Source organism: Arachis duranensis, chromosome 2, assembly GCF_000817695.3.
Source record: "Arachis duranensis cultivar V14167 chromosome 2, aradu.V14167.gnm2.J7QH, whole genome shotgun sequence".
NCBI lineage: Eukaryota > Viridiplantae > Streptophyta > Magnoliopsida > Fabales > Fabaceae > Arachis > Arachis duranensis.
Genome location: NC_029773.3, coordinates 31,057,730 through 31,077,085, shown reverse-complemented (window position 1 = coordinate 31,077,085; position 19,356 = coordinate 31,057,730). Strand labels below are relative to the sequence as shown.

The following is a 19,356-nucleotide window of genomic DNA, read 5'->3' as shown; positions in this document are numbered from 1 at the left end:
GCATGCCAAAGCTCGAGGGCGTTAGTGACACTTATCTTTGTCACTAATGCTTCAAAACGCTCCTTCTTCTGACGTTAGTGCTTCACGTTAATGGAATTAACGTGACCACTAACGTGGGTGTGCTTGCCACCTCCAATGTTAGTGACAAAGGTGAGTGTCATTAACGTTGGCCTATCATCCCTTGCTCCACGTTACCATTCACGTTAGTGGTCTTAACGTGACCACTAACGTAGGCAATCTTGGCTTTCCCCAGTGTTAGTGACAAAGGTAAGTGTCACTAACGTTGGCCTATCTCTTCTTATTCCACGTTAGAGTTCATGTTAATTGGATTAATGTGACTCTTAACGTGGCTATGTATGGCTCTTTGGAACGTTAGTGGTGTTTACTTTTACCACTAACGTTGGAGCTTCCCTTTCCTTCCACGTTAGTTCCCACGTTAATGTAACTAACGTAGCAACTAACGTGGGTTATGATGGCTTTCGAAGGTGTTATTGATGAAAACGTTTCCACTAACGCTGCAAGCTTGCTCCCATTCCACGTTAGTGGTCACGTTAGTGAGACTAACGTGGCGGCTAACGTGGCTCTTCTTTGCTTCCTTTGTTCTGAAATCAAACAAACAGGGTGCCTCAAAGCTCTGTTCCAAGTCATGAGATCATGCATCATCCATTTTATCTTTCAATTCATACATAATTCTCATGAAATCATGTAAAGTTCACAATGTTTGCTTGAATCAAGATGTAAGTGTATTTTTACCAAAAACTTGCTTATTTACTGAGAAAATGCATGAAACTACCCTAAAACAGTAAAGAAAAGGTCAGTGAAAATGGCCAAGATGCACTGGCATCACAACACCAAACTTAAAGCTTGCTTGTCCCTAAGCAAGTACTGAAACATAAGAATGATGAATGAAAGAACAAGAGAAACAAGTCCTTATTATAGAAGTCAAGTTCTTGGTTTATGGGATTTCATGCATAGCAACTTAGGTTCATTCTTTTACTGGTTTTCAGGTCCTTATCATGCTCTTGAATACTCGCTCGATTGCATCCTATGAGATCCTTATTCATTGATCCCCCCTTTCTTTTCAGGGTTTATTGCATTCTTTTAGGCTAAGTGCTTTGTGAGGGGGCGACTCTTTAAGATAAGCTTTCACCAACACTCCCGAATCAGTTGGTTCAATGTGCTAGGTGTTGAGACACCCCTAAGGACCTACTCCCTTAAGTCTTTCTCCGCCATACATGCACACCACATGCATATGGTTTGTTAGCTTCTTTTCTTGAGGCCTTGGTGTCCAGCACCTCTTTGGGTTACTAAGTGTTTTGTAGCAAGGTTTCTCTTGATAGTAGATTTTCAGCTGATAATCTCGGGGTAGTTAACCCAAGTTACCAAGTGATGAAGCACTCCTGAGAACTTATTCATCCAAGCAGATCCTTTGTACAAGAACACCACAGACACATGCCTCAAGATTCAAACCCTTGGTGCCTAGCCTTATTTCTTATTCTTTTTCTTTTTTTTTTCAAACTCTCACTGTTCTTTTCCTTTTTCTTATTAGGATCTTGTTGTTTAGATAGTCTCATAGAATGTGCTTCAAGCATATGATTCAGAACATTTAGTTGCCTGTATACCTTGTTGGTGAACCAACTTAGCTAATCAATTACCACACCACAAACATTGAGAACTTACTTCACAAGATGAACCCCACTCTGGTTTTTCATAACATTTTCTTTTATTTAGCTTAAAGGACAAGCATACATTTAAGCAGAACGGAAAATGAAAACCGGGAACTTAGACCAGCACACATAGACCTAAGCAATGAAATCTTAAAGACAGAATTGAAAATTCCTAAGCTACTATGGAAGCATGTTCTATTTCATACATGATTTTCCTTATTTAAACTTGAAAAAGATAGAACGAAGAGGGAACTCCACCACCTTTTACTTCTGGGGATGCTCATGCTCTCTCTCTTGTTTGTCCTCTTTGTGTCCACTTGCGCTTCCTTGTATCCGTGTCATTCTGGCTCTTTTCCAATCTTCCAATGCCTTCCTTATTGATTCATGACTCTTTTCTGCTCTTTCTCTTTCCTGCCGTGCTAATTCATCCTTTACTTCCCCATATCTTGTGATCCCATGGTGCAATACAGGCAGTTGTCTGACTAAGTATCCGAGCCTGGCTTGAGTATTTATATGATATCCAGTCTCACTCATATAGACTCCTTCTGAGAACGCTCTATATTCATCAAAGAGATATGCCTGTTCTCTTTGTTTTCGAAGCATCTCATGAATGTGTGCACCTTGATGTGCTTGGATGTTGATTAGCTTTTGGATGGCTTCTTGTTGTTGATCTTGCTTTTGGTTCAACCTGTGGAAGGATTCACCACACTGTCTCGCTTGTTCCAGTTGCTGCTCCATCAATTACTTTTGCCACTTCCCTTGTTGATTCATCCATCTAGAGAATGATTCTTCTTGGCGATCCATCATTTGCAGTTGAAGCTCCTTCTGTGCCCCTTGATTCTCCATGTATTGCCTAGACAAGCCATCAATGACTTCTTGTAATTGGTGCATGTCTAAAGTGGCTGGGGCTTGCTCCTCTGGGTTTTGTCCTTCCACAACTTGATGGGTTGGCCTCTTTCTTAGTCTTCGTTGAGGTAAGGGAGGTGCAACGGAATGCATCCATCGAAAAGTAATTGGGATGCCGACTTTTATCTACTCGGGGTTTCCATCTTCGAACACTACCCCAGCCCTTGTGCACAGACGGAAAATGGTGCTGGGGTAGCCTAACCTTCCTCCAGAATCACTTTTCTCAGCTAACTTCCAAATGCCTTGAGCTATGAGTTCATGAACCTTGATCTCCCCCCTTTGAGTATACATTGTACCATTGTTGCTCTCTTAAGGTTTACCTCTGAGTTGTTTCTGGCGGGAAGGATGGATCTCCTTACAATCTCGAACCACCCCTTTGCTTCAGGGGTGAGATCCCCTCTCTTAATGAATTTGGACTTCCTATGGGAATCTCTTACCCAATCCGCTCCTGGTATGCAGATATCTTCCACAATCTGGTCATAGTTGGGACTGCTATCTATTCTAGATTGACAGCTCTCTTCTGCGAATGGCATGGTTCATAGCTTTAACACCTTCATGATGTTCATGGGACTAAAATCCACCGTTACCCCTCTTACAAAGCTTATATAGGATTCATCTGCCTTATCATACCTGACTGCATTTGCATAAAACTCTCTTACAAGAGTTGCGTTTACTTTTGTGACCGGATCAATGAGGAGCTCCCATCTTCTCTTTTCCATATTCTCTGTGATTTCGGGGCACTCAGTTTTCTTGGCTTGAAAGCCTAGCTCATATATGATCTCTTTATCAGCCATCCACTCAAATTGTAACGCATGGTGAAAGGTTCTAAATTTCTTCTCATCAAAAGGGGATTGCTCCATTGGTTCCTTCCCTTTTCTTCTTTTAGAGCTCGACGATGCCATGAGTGACCTTTGATTTCGAATTTGTATAAGTATAGATGATTGCAACTTAAAAGATGTAGCTATGAGAGTGTGTGAGAAAGCTTTTAATGGAGGAGCAAGTTTTGAGTGTATGTTCCGAAAGAGAGAAGAAAGATGAAATGAAAGGGCATTTGAATATGGAAGGGTATAGAGTGGGGGTCATTTATATAGGAGGAGGATGGGTGATTGAAGGGTGTGGATTGATAGTAAAAATCAATGGTGGAAAGTTGGGGTTTGGCATGAGATGAGCACAAGGATCACTACTTTTATGAGGTTCTTGGTTCAGTCTCCAAGGATATCCTTCTTCCAATGTTGCATGGCAACACTTCCCAAGGTACTCCCCTTGAAGACATGTGTATAGTCCCCCTTTTGAAGTGGCCGAACCCCCTTCCTTTGGGTTGTCCCATCAGTTCCCTCCAATCCTTCCTTCATTTCCTATACAAGACAAAAGGAATTCAAGAGTTACTTGAATTTTTGGTGGCCAAAGTTAAAGAGTGGACTGGCTACTTTTTAAACTTTTGTTTTTAAATAACTAAATGCTATTCATGAATGCAAACCAACCGACCAATTAAGTGTTCATGCATGCAACATTGGTGACACCAAACTTAGTTTGTGAGCATGTAGTGTAGGAAGAGTTGATTAAGGCTCTAAGAATGACATGATATGAATTGTGTTCATGCCCTCTTAGTGTGCCTTGAACACCAAACTTGTCATTCACTATATGTTGCACATAAGGGTTCATCTGAGTGTTTGTCAAGGTTGATTTGGAATTCATGAACCTTGCTTTATTAACTACTATTAAGGGTCTAAAGGAAAGGATATAAAACATGGGTTGCCTCCCATGAAGCGCTTCTTTAGCGTCATTAGCTTGACGTTTGGCCTTTGTCAGGGTGGTTGGTAATGCCTCAAATCTTTCCCTCTCGGAGTGAATCTATCTCTGTTGGCTTTATTAAGAATCTCCACATGTTTCAAGGAGAAAATTCTGCTGATGGTGTACACTTGAGGTAGCTGAGATAGAATGGTGGGGAGATGAGGTGGGATAGATGGGAAATGAGCGGAGATTACTTCATCCCCTGGAGAGAAATCCTCTGTAGAGATCTTCTTGTTCCTCTATCCCCTTGGTGCTTTCTTCCTTACTTCTTTTAATGCTACCCTGTTCCTTGTGGCCTCTTTTTTTTGGGAAATTTTGTTGCTGGTCTCATATGACTCCGGTGGGTTTAGCTCCTCTTGGGTTTTCCTTAGCTGTTGTGCCTTCTGGCTGTATTGTTTGTCAACCAAAGGGATTCTCAGGTGTACTGTTTGTGCTTCTGTGCTTGATTTTTCCACCAATACCTTATTGTGATCCTCCCTTGATTCTTTGTTTTCTTGATCTGCTTCTTGTGAGGGTTTGAAGACATTGAAGGTGAGTTGTTCATCATGTATCCTCAGTATTAGATCTCCTCGCTCCACATCTATAAGTGCTCTCGGGTTTTTCTCTGTCACTTGGGAAGCTATCAGTAGGCTTGGGAATTTGCTGAGAGAGATATCCCACTTGAGACTCCAGCCTCTTGATGGTGTCTCCTTGGTTTTTGATATTAGCTCGTACTTCATCCTTGAACACTCTATTGTCTTGGACTTCCTTGCATATACCTTCAAGTAGAGTCTCAATTCTTGAGAGTCTATCTTCGGATGGTGATGGTGAATTAAGGTAGGAGGGGTGAGAAGGGCCATTTTGGTTTTGATGTGGATGTTGACATGTACTATTGGGTGGGTGTTGATATGATCTCTGTGTGGAATGCTGGTGAGTTGCATTATTGTTGGGGTTGTGACGTCTCTGATCTTGGCTTTGATCTTGTTGATTTCTCCACCCAAAGTTTGGGTGGTTCTTCCAACCGGGATTATAAGTTTTGGAGTGTGGATTATAGGCCTGCCTAGGTGAGTTCCCAATATAGTTGGCTTGATCCCAGTCACTCTCTTCCTCTGTATTTACTCCTTCTTGAGCTGATGATGAAGTGATGACTGCTGCAACTTGGTTCCTTTCCATCTTCTTGGTAAGGTCAGCTAACTACTTGGTGATCATCTTGTTTTGAGCCAGCAGTGCATCCATATGGTTTAGCTCCATCACTCCTCGAGTGTTACTCCTTTCAAAAGCATAAAAATAGTCATTCTCAGCTATAGTCTCGATGACATCTATGGCTTCTTCAATGGTCTTTTTCTTGTTTAGAGATGCCCCGGATGAGTGGTCTACTACCTTTTTTGATTCATAAGAAAGACCCTCATAGAAAATGTGTAGTTGCACCCATTCATTGAACATGTCTGGTGGGCACCTTCTTGTTAAGTCCTTAAACCGCTCTCATGCCTCATAGAGAGTTTCACCATCTTGTTGCCTGAAGGTTTGTACCTCAGCTCTCAACCTTTTGATTCTTTGAGGAGGGTAGAATCTGATGAGCGGATAATTTATACGCTTTTTGGCATTGTTTTTAGGTAGTTTTTAATAGGATCTAGCTACTTTTAGGGATGTTTTTATTAGTTTTTATGCAAAATTCACATTTATGGACTTTACTATGAGTTTTTGTGTTTTTCTGTGATTTTAGTTATTTTCTGGCTGAAATTGAGAGACCTGAGCAAAAATCTGATTCAGGCTGAAAAAGGACTGCTGATGTTGTTGGATTCTGACCTCCCTGCACTCAAAATAGATTTTATGGAGCTACAGAACTCCAAATGGTGCGCTCTCAATTGCGTTGGAAAGTAGACATCCAGGGATTTCCAGCAATATATAATAGTGCATACTTTGTTCGAGCTTAGATGACGCAAACTGGCGTTCAACACCAGTCCTATGCTGCATTTTGGAGTAAAACACCAGAAACACGTCACAAACCAGAGTTAAACGCCAAACAGACATTACAACTTGGTGTTTAACCCCAAGAGAAGCCTCTGCACGTGCAAAGCTCAAGCTCAGCCCAAGCACACACCAAAGTGGGCCCCGGGAGTGGATTTCTGCACTTAGACTTATTTCTGTAAACCCTAGTAGCTAAGTTTAGTATAAATAGAACTTTTTACTATTGTACTAGGCGTCTTTTGACCATTCAGTCTTTTGATCATTCTGGGGGGCTGGCCATTTGGCCATGCCTGGACCATCACTTATGTATTTCCAATGGTGGAGTTTCTACACACCATAGATTAAGGTATGGAGCTCTGCTGTACCTCGAGAATTAATGCAATTACTATTGTTCTTCTATTCAATTCAAGCTTATTCTTATTCTAAGATATTCGCTACACTTCAACCTGTTGGATGTGATGATCCATGACACTCATCATCATCCGTCCTTATGAACGTGTGACTGACAACCACTTCCGTTCTACCTTAGATCGAGCATGTATCTCTTGGATTCCTTAATCGAAATCTTTGTGGTATAAGCTAGAATTATTGGCGGCCATTCTTGAGAATCCAGAAAGTCTAAACCTTGTATGTGGTATTCCGAGTAGGATTCAGGGATTGAATGACTATGACGAGCTTCAAACTCACGATTGTTGGGTGTAGTGACAGACGTAAAAGAATCAATGGATTCTATTCCGACATGATCGAGAACCGACAGATGATTAGTCGTGCTGTGACAGATCATTTGGACCATTTTCACTGAGAGAATGGGAAGTAGCCATTGACAACGGTGACGCCCTACATACAGCTTGCCATGGAAAGGAGTAAGAATGATTGGATGAAAGCAGTAGAAAAGCAGAGATTCAGAAGGAACACCGCATCTCTATACACTTATCTGAAATTCCCACCAATGAATTACATAAGTATCTCTATCTTTATTTTATGTTTTATTTATCTTGATTTTCGAAAACCACCATAACCATTTATTATCCTCCTAACTGAGATTTACAAGATGACCATAGCTTGCTTCATACCAACAATCTCCGTGGGATCGACCCTTACTCACGTAAGGTATTACTTGGACGACCCAGTGCACTTGCTGGTTAGTTATGCGAAGTTGTGACAAAGTGTGACGTTTGAGAGCTCCAAGTCTTTGGCGCCATTGTTGATGATCACAATTTCGTGCACCAAGTTTTTGGCGCCGTTGCCGGGGTTTGTTTGAGTTTGGACAACTGACGGTTCATCTTGTTGCTCAGATTAGGTAATTTTCTTTTCAAAAAGTTTTCAAAAATCTTTCAAAATTTTTATTTTGTTTTCGTTTTTTTTTTAAAAAATAATTTTCAAAAAAAATTTATAAAATCATAAAAACCAAAAATTTTTGTGTTTCTTGTTTGAGTCTTGAGTCAATTTTTAAGTTTGGTGTCAATTGCATGTTTTAAAAACTTTTGCATTTTTCGAAAATTCATGCATGTGTTCTTCATGATCTTCAAGTTGTTCTTGATAAGTCTTCTTGTTTGATCTTTAAATTTTCTTATTTTGTATTTTTTGTTGTTTTCATATGCATTTTTGCATTCATAGTGTCTAAGCATTAAAAATTTCCAAGTTTGGTGTCTTGCATGTTTTTCTTTTCTTGAAAATTTTCAAAAATAAGTCTTGATGTTCATCTTGATCTTCAAAGTGTTCTTGGTGTTTATCTTGACATTCATAGTGTTCTTGCATGCATCATTGGTTTTGATCCATAATTTTTATGTTTTGGATCATATTTGTGTTTTTCTCTCTCCTCATAAAAAATTTAAAAATAAAAAAATATATTTCCTTGTTTTACTCATAATTTTCGAAATCTTTGGGTTGACTTAGTCAAAAAATTTTAAAATAAGTTGTTTCTTGTTAGTCAAGTCAAGATTTCAATTTAAAAAATCCTATCTTTTCAAAATCTTTTTCAAAAATCAAATCTTTTTCATTTTTTCATTGTTTTTGAAAATTTTAAAATTGATTTTCAAAATCTTTTTCTTATCTTTATTTCATAATTTTCAAAAACTTTACTAACAATTAATGTGATTGATTCAAAAATTTGAAGTTTGTTACTTTCTTGTTAAGAAAGGTTCAATCTTTAAATTCTAGAATCATATCTTTTAGTTTCTTGTTAGTCAAGTAATTAATTTTAATTTTAAAAAAATCATATCTTCTCAAAATATCTTTTTCAAAATTGATATCAAAATCTTTTCTAACTTCTTATCTTTCCAAAATTGATTTTCAAATCTTTTTTTCAACTAACTAATTGAGTTTTTGTTTGTTTCTTATCTTTTTCAAAACCACCTAACTACTTTCCTCTCTCTGATTTTCGAAAATCACCTCACTCTTTTTCAAAATTCTTTTAATTAACTAATTGTTTCAAATTTTAAATTTTAATTTTATTTTTTCTTTTAATTTTCGAAAATTACAAACCTTTTTTTCAAAAATAATATTCGAATTCTCTCTCTTATCTCTTTCTATTTATTTATTCATTTACTAACACTTCTCTTCATCTCAAAAATTCGAACCCTCTCCTCTCTTCTGTGTTAAAATTTTTCTTCTCTTTCCTCTATTCTCCTCTTTTTCTACTCACATAAAGGAATCTCTATACTGTGACATAGAGGATTCCTCTTCTCTCTTTGTTTTCTTCTCTTTCATATGAGTAGGAACAAGGAAAAAGGCATTCTTGTTGAAGCTGATCCTGAACCTGAAAGGACCTTGAAGAGGAAGCTAAGAGCAGCTAAAGCACAGTACTCTGAAGAGGACCCAACTGAAATTTTCGAATATGAAAAGGAGATGGCAGCCAAAAATAATAACAACAACAATGCAAGGAAGATGCTTGGTGACTTTACTGCACCAAATTCTAACTTACATGGAAGAAGCATCTCAATCCCTGCCATTGGAGTAAACAACTTTGAGCTAAAGTCTCAATTAGTTTCTCTGATACAACAGAATTGCAAGTTTCATGGACTTCCATCAAAAGATCCTTTTCAGTTCTTAACTGAATTCTTGCAGATCTGTGATACTGTTAAGACCAATGGGATTGATCCCGAGGTCTACAGGCTTATGCTTTTCTCTTTTGCTGTAAGAGACAGAGTTAGAGTATGGTTGGACTCTCAACCTAAAGATATCCTGAACTCTTGGGATAAGCTGGTCACAGCCTTCTTGGCCAAGTTCTTTCCTCCTCAAAAGCTGAGTAAGATTAGAGTGGATGTTCAAACCTTCAGACAGAAAGAAGGCGAATCCCTCTATGAAGCTTGGGAGAGATACAAGCAACTAACCAAAAAGTGTTCTTCTGACATGCTTTCAGAATGGACCATCCTGGATATATTCTATGATGGTCTGTCTGAATTGTCTAAGATGTCATTGGACCACTCTGCAGGTGGATCCATCCACCTAAAGAAAACGCTTGCAGAAGCTCAAGAACTCATTGACATGGTTGCAAATAACCAATTCATCTATACCTCTGAGAGGAATCCCGTGAGTAATGGGATGCCTCAAAAGAGGGGAGTTCTTGAAATTGATGCTTTGAATGCCATATTTGCTCAAAACAAAATGTTGACTCAGCAAGTCAACATGATTTCTCAGAGTCTAAATGGATGGCAAAATGCATCCAACAGTTCTAAAGAGGCATCTTCTGAAGAAGAAGCTTATGATATTGAGAACCCTGCAATGGCAGAGGTGAATTACATGGGTGAACCTTATGGAAACACCTATAATTCCTCATGGAGAAATCATCCAAATTTCTCATGGAAGGATCAACAAAAGCCTCAACAAGGCTTTAATAATGGTAGAAGAAACAGGCTTAGCAATAGAAAGCCTTTTCCATCATCTTCTCAGCAACAGACAGATAATTCTGAGCAGAGCCCCTCTAGCTTAGCAAACATAGTCTCTGATCTATCTAAGGCCACTTTAAGTTTTATGAGTGAAACAAGGTCCTCCATTAGAAATTTGGAGGCACAAGTGGGCCAGCTGAGTAAGAAAATCACTGAAACCCCTCCTAGTACTCTCCCAAGCAATATAGAAGAGAATCCAAAAGAGAGAGTGCAAGGCTATTGATATAATCAATATGGCCGAATGCACAAAGGAGGAGAAGGATGTGAATCCCAGTGAGGAAGACCCCCTAGGATGTCCTCTGAACAAAAAGGAGTTCTAAACTGAGGAACCTAAGGAATCTGAGGCTCACCTAGAGACCATAGAGATTCCATTGAACCCTCCTTTTACCATTCATGAGCTCTGAAAACTATTCTTCCTCTGAAGAGGATGAAGATGTAATTGAAGAGCAAGTTGCTCAATATCTAGGAGCCATCATGAAGCTAAATGCCAAGTTGTTTGGTAATGAGACTTGAGAAGGTGAACCTCCCTTGCTCATTAGTGAACTAGATACTGGGTTCAGCAAACTCTACCTCAAAAGAAACAAGATCCTGGTAAATTCTTAATATCCTGTACCATAGGCACCATGACCTTGAGAAGGCTCTGTGTGACCTGGGGTTAGGTATAAATCTCATGCCACTCTCTGTAATGGAGAAGCTGTGGATCTTTGAGGTACAAGCTGCAAGAATCTCATTAGAGATGGTAGACAAGTCAATAAAACAAGCTTATGGATTGGTAGAGGATGTGTTGGTAAAGGTTAAAGGCCTTTACATCCCTGCTGATTTCATAATCTTAGACACTAGGAAGGATGAGAATGAATCCATCATTCTTGGAAGACCCTTCCTAGCCACAGCAGGAGCTGTGATTGATGTTGACAGAGGAGAGTTAGTCCTTCAATTGAACGGGGACTACGTTGTGTTTAAAGCTCAAGGTTATCCTTCTGTAAACATGGAGAGGAAGCCTGAAAAGCTTCTCTCAATACAGAGTCAAACAAAGCCCCCATAATCAAACTCTAAGTTTAGTGTTGGGAGGCCACAGCCACACTCAAATTTTGGTGTTGAACCCCCACATTCAAACTCTAAGTTTGGTATTGGGAGGTCCCAACAATGCTCTAAACATCTGTGAAGCTCCATGGTAGCTCACTGTCAAGCTAGTGACATTAAAGAAGCGCTTATTGGGAGTCAACCCAATTTTTATTTATCTATTGTTCTTTTATATTTTATTAGGTTTATGATCATGTGGAGTCACAAAACAATTGCAAAAATTAAAAATAGAATAAAAAATAGCAGAAGAAATAGCACACCCTGGAGGAAGAGCTTACTGGCGTTTAAACGCCAGCAAGGAGTATCTGGCTGGCGTTTAATGCCAGAACAGAGCATGAAGCTGGTGTTGAACGCCAGAAACAAGCAGTAGTCTGGCGTTTAAATGCCAGGATTACACCCTAAGGAGAGCTGGCGTTAAACGCCAGAAACAAGCATGGAAGTGGCGTTCAACGCCAGAATCATGCTGCAGATTGGCGTTGAACGCCCAAAACAAGCATGGAAGTGGTGTTTAACGCTAGAAACATGCTACAGTCTGGCGTTAAACGCCAGGATTGTATACAAAGGGCATTTTACATGCCTAAAGGGTGCATGGATAAGAAATCCTTGACACCTCAGGATCTGTGGACCACATGAGATCACCTCAGGATCTGTGGACCCCTTCTCCCTCTCTCTCACATCTTTTCATAATGCTCTTTCCCAAACATCATTCACCAATCACCTCAATCACTCTTCCCCACCATCTCTTCACAACTCACATCCATCCACTCTTCCCCAAAAACCCCACCTACCTTCAAATTTAAAATCTCTTTCACACCCAAACCCACCCTAATGACCGAAACCTACCCTTTCTCCCACTCCTATATAAACCCCTCAACACACCTTCTTTCCTCACACACAACCATCAATACTTCTCCCTTTGGCCAAACCCTAAACCTCCCTCCATCTCCCCCATTTTCTTCCTCTTCCTCTCATATTCTTTCTTCTTTTGTTCGAAGACGAGCAACATTCTAAGTTTGGTGTGGTAAAAGCATAGCTTTTTGTTTTTCCATAACCATTTATGGCACCTAAGGCCGGAGAAACCTTTAGAAAGAGGAAAGGGAAGACAAAAGCTTCCACCTCCGAGTCATGGGAGATGGAGAGTAATGACAAGTCATCATATGCTAGCTTTGTAAGCGTTTTTCACTTGTTTCATTAGTTTTTATGTATTTTCTTGCATTGTAAGTAAGTAATTTGGAGTGGATTTGCATGGTTTTATCAAATCAATCAACCACCCTTTAATTGATACTAAATCATGAAGTTTAAGCTAAATTTAATTAGTTTTTGAATGATTTATAAACCTTGTGAATTTGGTGATACTTTGATTGGTTGTTTTGTTTACTTGTAGGTGAAGAAAAGAAAAAAACAAGAAAGCGTGGCCCAAGAAGCGTGGCCCAAGGAAGAGAAAAATGTGGCAAAAGCAACAAGGAAGCGTGGCACATTAAAGGAGGAAGCCACAGCGCTCTCTCCAAGAGCACAATGCTCTCCAAGGGAGCACAAAAATGAACCAAGGAAGAAAGGCTTGGATGTTGCGCTCTCCTTGAGAGCTGAGCATTATTTTGAACCAAGAAAGAAAGGGGAGAAGTACAATGCTCCGCTCTTGCCAAGAGCATTATCGGGTTCCTCCCAAAAATTAAATCAAAGAAAAAGCTTGCCAATGCTTGCCACAAGGTTCGAACCAAGCACCTAATGAAAGGAAGGAAGTGCTACTACAAAGCTTGGCAAAGGAAAAATATACAAAATGGCTCAGCAAGGATTCGAACCAAGGCACTCCCACTCAAGGCATGCACTAGGTTGGTTTCCTTGCAAAGAAAATTGGCCAGCAATGCTTCCCCAGGGATTCAAACCTAGAGCCTCACCCTTGAAGCATGGATGCTGTGCTCTCAAGGAGAGCTGAGCGTTACTCTTCAAGCAATTTGGCACAGTCCAGGAAAACTTGGTGCGCACACAAGGCAACGCAAGCAAGGGATGCTGCGCTCTCCTTGAGAGCTGAGCATACCCTGGTGCTGTCCAACAAGCCTAGCATGCTACAAAGGGTCAAGGAAATGAAGCCCAATGCTGCGCTCTCACCAAGAGCTAAGCACACTACTAGGAGGTGCACCATGGGCTGAAAATTGAACAAAAAAATCCAAATTAATTCATTTCTCCACCAAATTTTAGAGCCCACCCAATTTCTTAGATCCAAATTAGGAAGTGTATAAATAGGTGTTAGTTAGATGTAGAAAGGAGACTTACTTTTTCATTTTTTACTTTTTGACTTTTTGAAATTGTAATTGGAGATTTGTATCATTTTGCTTTCTGTTTTGAATTCTGCTTGCTCTTTTGGAAATTTCTGCTTAAATTGGAAGGAGAATTGAGTTCTTCTCCTTTGGGGATTCTCGTTTCATTCTCTGCAAAGCTTGCTTGAGACTTGGGTGTGAAGAATTGAGGAAATTCTGTCTCAATCTCACCTTAAGATCTCTTTGTTTCTTTTTCTGCATAATTCAAGTTTCCTTACTGATTTTCATCTTTCCTTTTACTTTGAATTGTTTTCTGAATTGGATCAAGGAAGGTAGTGAGATCTAGACTTGGTTTTCTAGTCTCTTGACCCCTGAGATCTGCAATTCCTTTTCTGTTAATCTGCTGAGGCTTCTTCAAGCCAACCCACCTTGCTGTTTGAGACTTACTTCAGTCAATTCATCTTTTTCTCTTCTGCTCATTGCAATTTACTTTTCTTTGTTTAGATCTTGCAATCCTATCTCCCTAAGCCCTTTGATATTCAAGCAATTTACATTTCTTGCACTCTAAGTTTCTGCAATTTACATTTCTTGCACTTTAAGTTACTGTCATTTACTTTACTTTTTCTTTAAGACTCAGCACTTTAATTTCTTTAGCTCCTTAATTTACTGCAATTTTTCCCTCTCCCTTTATAATTCATGCAATTTAGTTTCTGTCAACCATAAATCCCTCAAATCAACTCTTGTTTGCTTGACTAAATCAACCATTAAACTAAAATTGCTCAATCCTTCAATCCCTGTGGGATCGACCTCACTCATGTGAGTTATTATTACTTGATGCGACCTGGTACACTTGCCGGTGAGTTTTGTGTTGGATCATTTTCCACACATCAAGTTTTTGGCGCCGTTGCCAGGGATTGAAATAGATTGACAATGATTAAGTGAGGTGGTGATCTAGATTAAGTAATTTTTTTATTTTTGACTAACACATTAACTATTTGAATATTTGCTTTAACTAACTTAAACTTTACTCTAGCAATGGAGTGAAGGGCTACTAGTTTTCTGGTTTTGTGTGGTTCTTATGCTTGGGTTGTATGTCAGGTACAAGGAGAGTTATCCCTACTTTCTCTGAAGCTGACGAAAGAACTCTTCGAAGGTTAAAAAGAGAAGAAAGAGGGAAAGGCATTGTTGGAGAAGAGGATTCAGAAGAAGAATTCCAAGATATGGAAGAACGCTCAATAAATTCAACAGTAGGAGTGGATAACAACAATGGTCAACTACAGAGGAGAGTACTGGCCTCTTATACATTTGCAAACTCTAGACGTTGTGGGAGTAGCATTCTTACCCCTAATGTCAATACAAATAACTTTGAATTGAAGCCACAACTTATCACATTGGTCCAAAACAACTACTCTTTTGGAGGAGGGCCACTTGAAGACCCAAACCAACACTTATCCACCTTCCTGAGGATTTGTGATACTGTCAAAAGCAATGGAGTGGACCCTGACATATACAAGCTGCTGTTATTCCCATTCTCCCTCAGAGACAAAGCCACTCAATGGCTAGAGATATTTCCAAAGGAGAGCATCAACACTTAGGATGACTTGGTGAGCAAGTTTCTTGCTAAATTTTATCCCCTCAAAGGATCATTAGATTGAAGACTAAAGTGCAGACATTCACACAAATGGATGCTGAGAATCTATATGAGGCATGGGAGAGATATAAGGCTCTGCTCAGGAAATGTCCGCCAGAAATGTTCACTGAGTGGGACAAGCTCCAAAACTTTTATGAAGGACTCACTCTAAAAGCTCAAGAGGTACTTGATCACTCAGCTGGAGGATCATTGCAATTGATGAAGACTATAGAGGAGGCTCAAAACCTCATTGACATGGTGGCCAACAACCAATATTTCTTTGCTCACCAAAGACAACGCCAACCATCACAGAGGAAAGGAGTGCTAGAGTTGGAAGGAGTGGATACAATTTTGGCTCAACACAAAGTGATGCAGCAGCAAATTCAACAACAATTTGAGAAAATGGCCAAGAGGATTGACAGCCTACAAGTTACATCAGTGAGTGCCACAAGCCAACCATCAACTCCTTGGGGGCAAAATGAAGAGAACCAAGAAGAACAACAACAAGAGCAAATCCAATATGTGCATAACCAAAGTGCTGGATAGAATGAAGTGTATGGTGACACTTATAACCCATCCTGGAAGAACCACCCAAATCTTAGGTGGGGAGATAACCACAATCAGAACCATCAACCATGACAAAGGAACTCAAATCAAAATACTTCAAGAAACAACCAAAACCACAACCAGCAGCAGACTAACCAAAACCCCTACAGAAAACCCCAAAATAATTATCCCAACTTTAACCATTTTCCATCCAATAACCAAACCACCAATTCAAACACTTACCATCAACCCTCAACATCTCACAACTAACCAATCTCACAAGACTCTCAGAGGATCACCAATTTGGAGATGTTAATAGAAAAAATGATGAAGCACCAAGAGATGACAACAAAGAACCAGGAAGCTTCCATGAAGAATATAGAGAGGCAGATTGGACAGCTTTCCAAGCAAATTTCCATTGAGAGACCATCAAGCTCATTACCAAGTGACACCATTCCTAATCCGAAAGAAGAATGCAAAACTATACAACCAAGGAGTGGGAAGACATTGATGGACAACAAGGAAGCAACCAAGAAGTCTATGGACAGCAACAAAGAACCAACAGAGAAAAAGGAAGCTAGCAACAAGGATATGACAACAAACAAGTGTGTCCCAGAGAAGCTCAATAAAAAGGATAACCAACCACAAAATTTAAGGAAAGGGAAGCAGATCATGGAAGAGCCAGCTCCAGGACAGCAGCAAGTGGAGAAGAGCTTTACACCTCCATTGCCATATCCCCAAAGATTCAACAAAGAAGCAAAGGATCAACACTTCCATAAGTTTCTTGAGACTTTCATGAAGTTAGAAATAAACATTCCTTTAGCTGAGGCATTAGAGCAGATGCCTCTGTATACCAAGTTCTTGAAGGAGCTCATCAACAAGAAAAGAAGTTGGCTGGAGAAGGAAACCGTGCTACTCACTGAAGAATGTAGTGCTGTGATTCAAAAGGGAATCCCACCAAAGCTTAAAGATCCAGGGAGCTTTGTAGTTTCATGCACCATAGGCAAAATGACATTAGACAAAGCTCTTTGTGATCTTGGAGCTAGTATCAACTTAATGCCCCTATCCATGATGAGGAAGCTTGCTATAGAAGAACTCAAACCCACCAGGATTTCATTAGTTATGGCTAATAGATCAATCAAGACACCTAATGGAATTGTGGAGAATCTATTAGTGAAGGTTAGGGAGTTTATCTTCCCTGCGGACTTTGTAATCTTGGACGTTGAAGAGGAAGGAAACAATTTGATCATATTGGGAAGACCATTTCTAGCAACCGCAAGAGCTATCATCGACGTGGAAAAGGGAGAAATGATCTTCAGAGTGCACAATGAGCAAATGGTCATAAATGTCTTCAGATCAATGCAACATCCCCCTGAGCAAGAGGATTACTTGAGAGTGGATATGATAGAAAGCTTAGTGGAAGAAATGTTGGAAGATACTCATCATGATCAAGAAGAGGAAAGGGATCAATACACAACAGAGGAACAGGCAGCCGAGATCTCTATTGAACAAGAGGAGAAACAAAACAAGAAAGAAGAAGGACCAAAACAGGAACTGAAGCCGTTACCCACTCACCTCAAATATGTATTCCTTGGCACATCAGAGAGTTTTCCAGTGATCATCAATTCTACCTTGACTAAAGAAGAAGATGGAGAACTTCTTGGTGTACTTAAAGCTCACAGGGATGCTTTAGGATGGACCATTGACGACCTAAAAGGCATCAGCTCTGCGTTGTGTATGCATAAGATCCTCTTGGAGGACAATTCCAAACCAGTGGTTCAACCTCAGAGGAGGCTAAATCCTACAATGAAGGAAATTGTCCAAAAGGAAGTAATAAAATTGTGGAATGCAGGGATAATCTATCCTATCTCTGATAGCTCATGGATAAGCCCAGTTCAAGTGGTGCCAAACAAGGGTGGGATGACAGTCATTGTTAATGAGAAGAATGAACTCATTCCCACAAGAACTGTGACAGAATGGAGGATGTGTATTGATTATAGGAGGCTGAATGATGCCACACGCAAAGATCACTTCCCTCTCCCCTTCATTGACCAAATGCTTGAAAGATTGGTTGGCCATGCCTATTACTGCTTCCTAGATGGATATTCTGGGTATAATCAGATAGTGGTAGATCCAAAGGACTAGGAAAAGACCTCCTTCACATGTCCATTTGGAGTCTTCGCCTATAGAAGGATGCCATTTGGGCTGTGTAATGCTCCAGCCACCTTTCAAAGGTGTATGCTTTCCATTTTCTCAGATATGGTTGAAAAATTTTTAGAAGTTTTCATGGACGATTTCTCTGTTTTTGGTGACAATTTCAATGCTTGCTTGCATCATCTTACCCTTGTCTTGAAACGGTGCTAAGAAACTAATTTGGTTTTAAATTGGGAGAAGTGTCATTTCATGGTGCCTGAAGGAATTGTTCTTGGTCACAAAGTTTCAAGAAAAGGGATAGAGGTTGACAATGCAAAAGTAGAGATCATAGAGAAGCTTTTCCCACCAACTAATGTGAAATCTGTTAGAAGTTTCTTGGGGCATGCAGGATTTTATAGAAGGTTTATCAAGGATTTTTCAAAAATAGCCAAACCTTTAAGTAATTTGTTGATGATTGATAATCCTTTTGTTTTTTATGAAAGTTGCCAACATGCCTTTGAAACTTTAAAAAGCAGACTCACAACAGCACCAATCATCACACCCCTAGATTGGGAACTACCTTTTGAACTCATGTGTGATGCAAGTGATACTGCAATTGGTGCTGTGTTGGGGCAAAAGAAAGGAAACTTGCATCATGTCATATATTATGCAAGTAAAGTGTTGAATGATGCTCAAAAGAATTACACCACAACAGAGAAAGAGTTATTGGCTGTAGTTTATGCATTTGATAAGTTTAGATCATACTTGATAGGGTCCAAAATTGTAGTTTATACTGACCATGCTGCCCTTAAGTATTTAATGTCAAAACAGGATGCTAAACCAAGATTTATCAGGTGGATATTACTCCTACAAGAGTTTGATATTGAAATAAAGGACAGGAAGGGCACCGAAAATCAAGTTGATGATCATTTATCGAGGCTGCCACAAGAAACAATTTAAGAAGCCTCCCAGCCAGTAAATGAAAACTTTCCAGATGAACACCTTTTACAGATTCAACAAGCACCTTGGTTTGCTGACATAGGAAACTACAAAGTGGAAAGGAAGATACCTCAAGAATTCTCCAAGCAACAAGTAAAGAAGCTAATCAATGAAGCAAAGAATTTCTTGTGGGATGAACCCTTCTTGTTCAAGAGATGTGCTGATGGAGTAATTAGGAGGTGTGTCCCTGAAAATGAAATGAGAGACATATTGTGGCACTGTCATGGCTCAGCCTATGGTGGACACTTTAGACCAGAAAGAACAGCTGCAAAGATACTGCAGAGTGGCTTCTATTGGCCAACTATTTTCAAGGATGCCAGAGAGTTCGTTCACTAATGTAATGAATGCCAAAGAGCTGGGGGATTGACAAGAAGGAATGAGATGCCTCAAAATTTTATTCTGGAAGTGAAGTTATTTGATTTATGGGGCATTGATTTCATGGGACCCTTTCCACCTCATATTCTTTCAGATATATATTGGTAGCAGTGGAGTATGTCTCAAAGTGGGTGGAAGCC

The 19,356-nt window shown here is 39.7% G+C and overlaps 1 non-coding gene across 1 annotated transcript; it reads left to right on the top strand.

Annotated features, from left to right (window-relative positions):
* Positions 1 to 5,784: 5,784 nt before the first annotated feature.
* Positions 5,785 to 5,888, top strand: LOC127745320 (small nucleolar RNA R71). Its single transcript, XR_008006517.1, has one exon. It is a non-coding gene; the product is annotated as a small nucleolar RNA R71 (small nucleolar RNA).
* Positions 5,889 to 19,356: the final 13,468 nt, after the last annotated feature.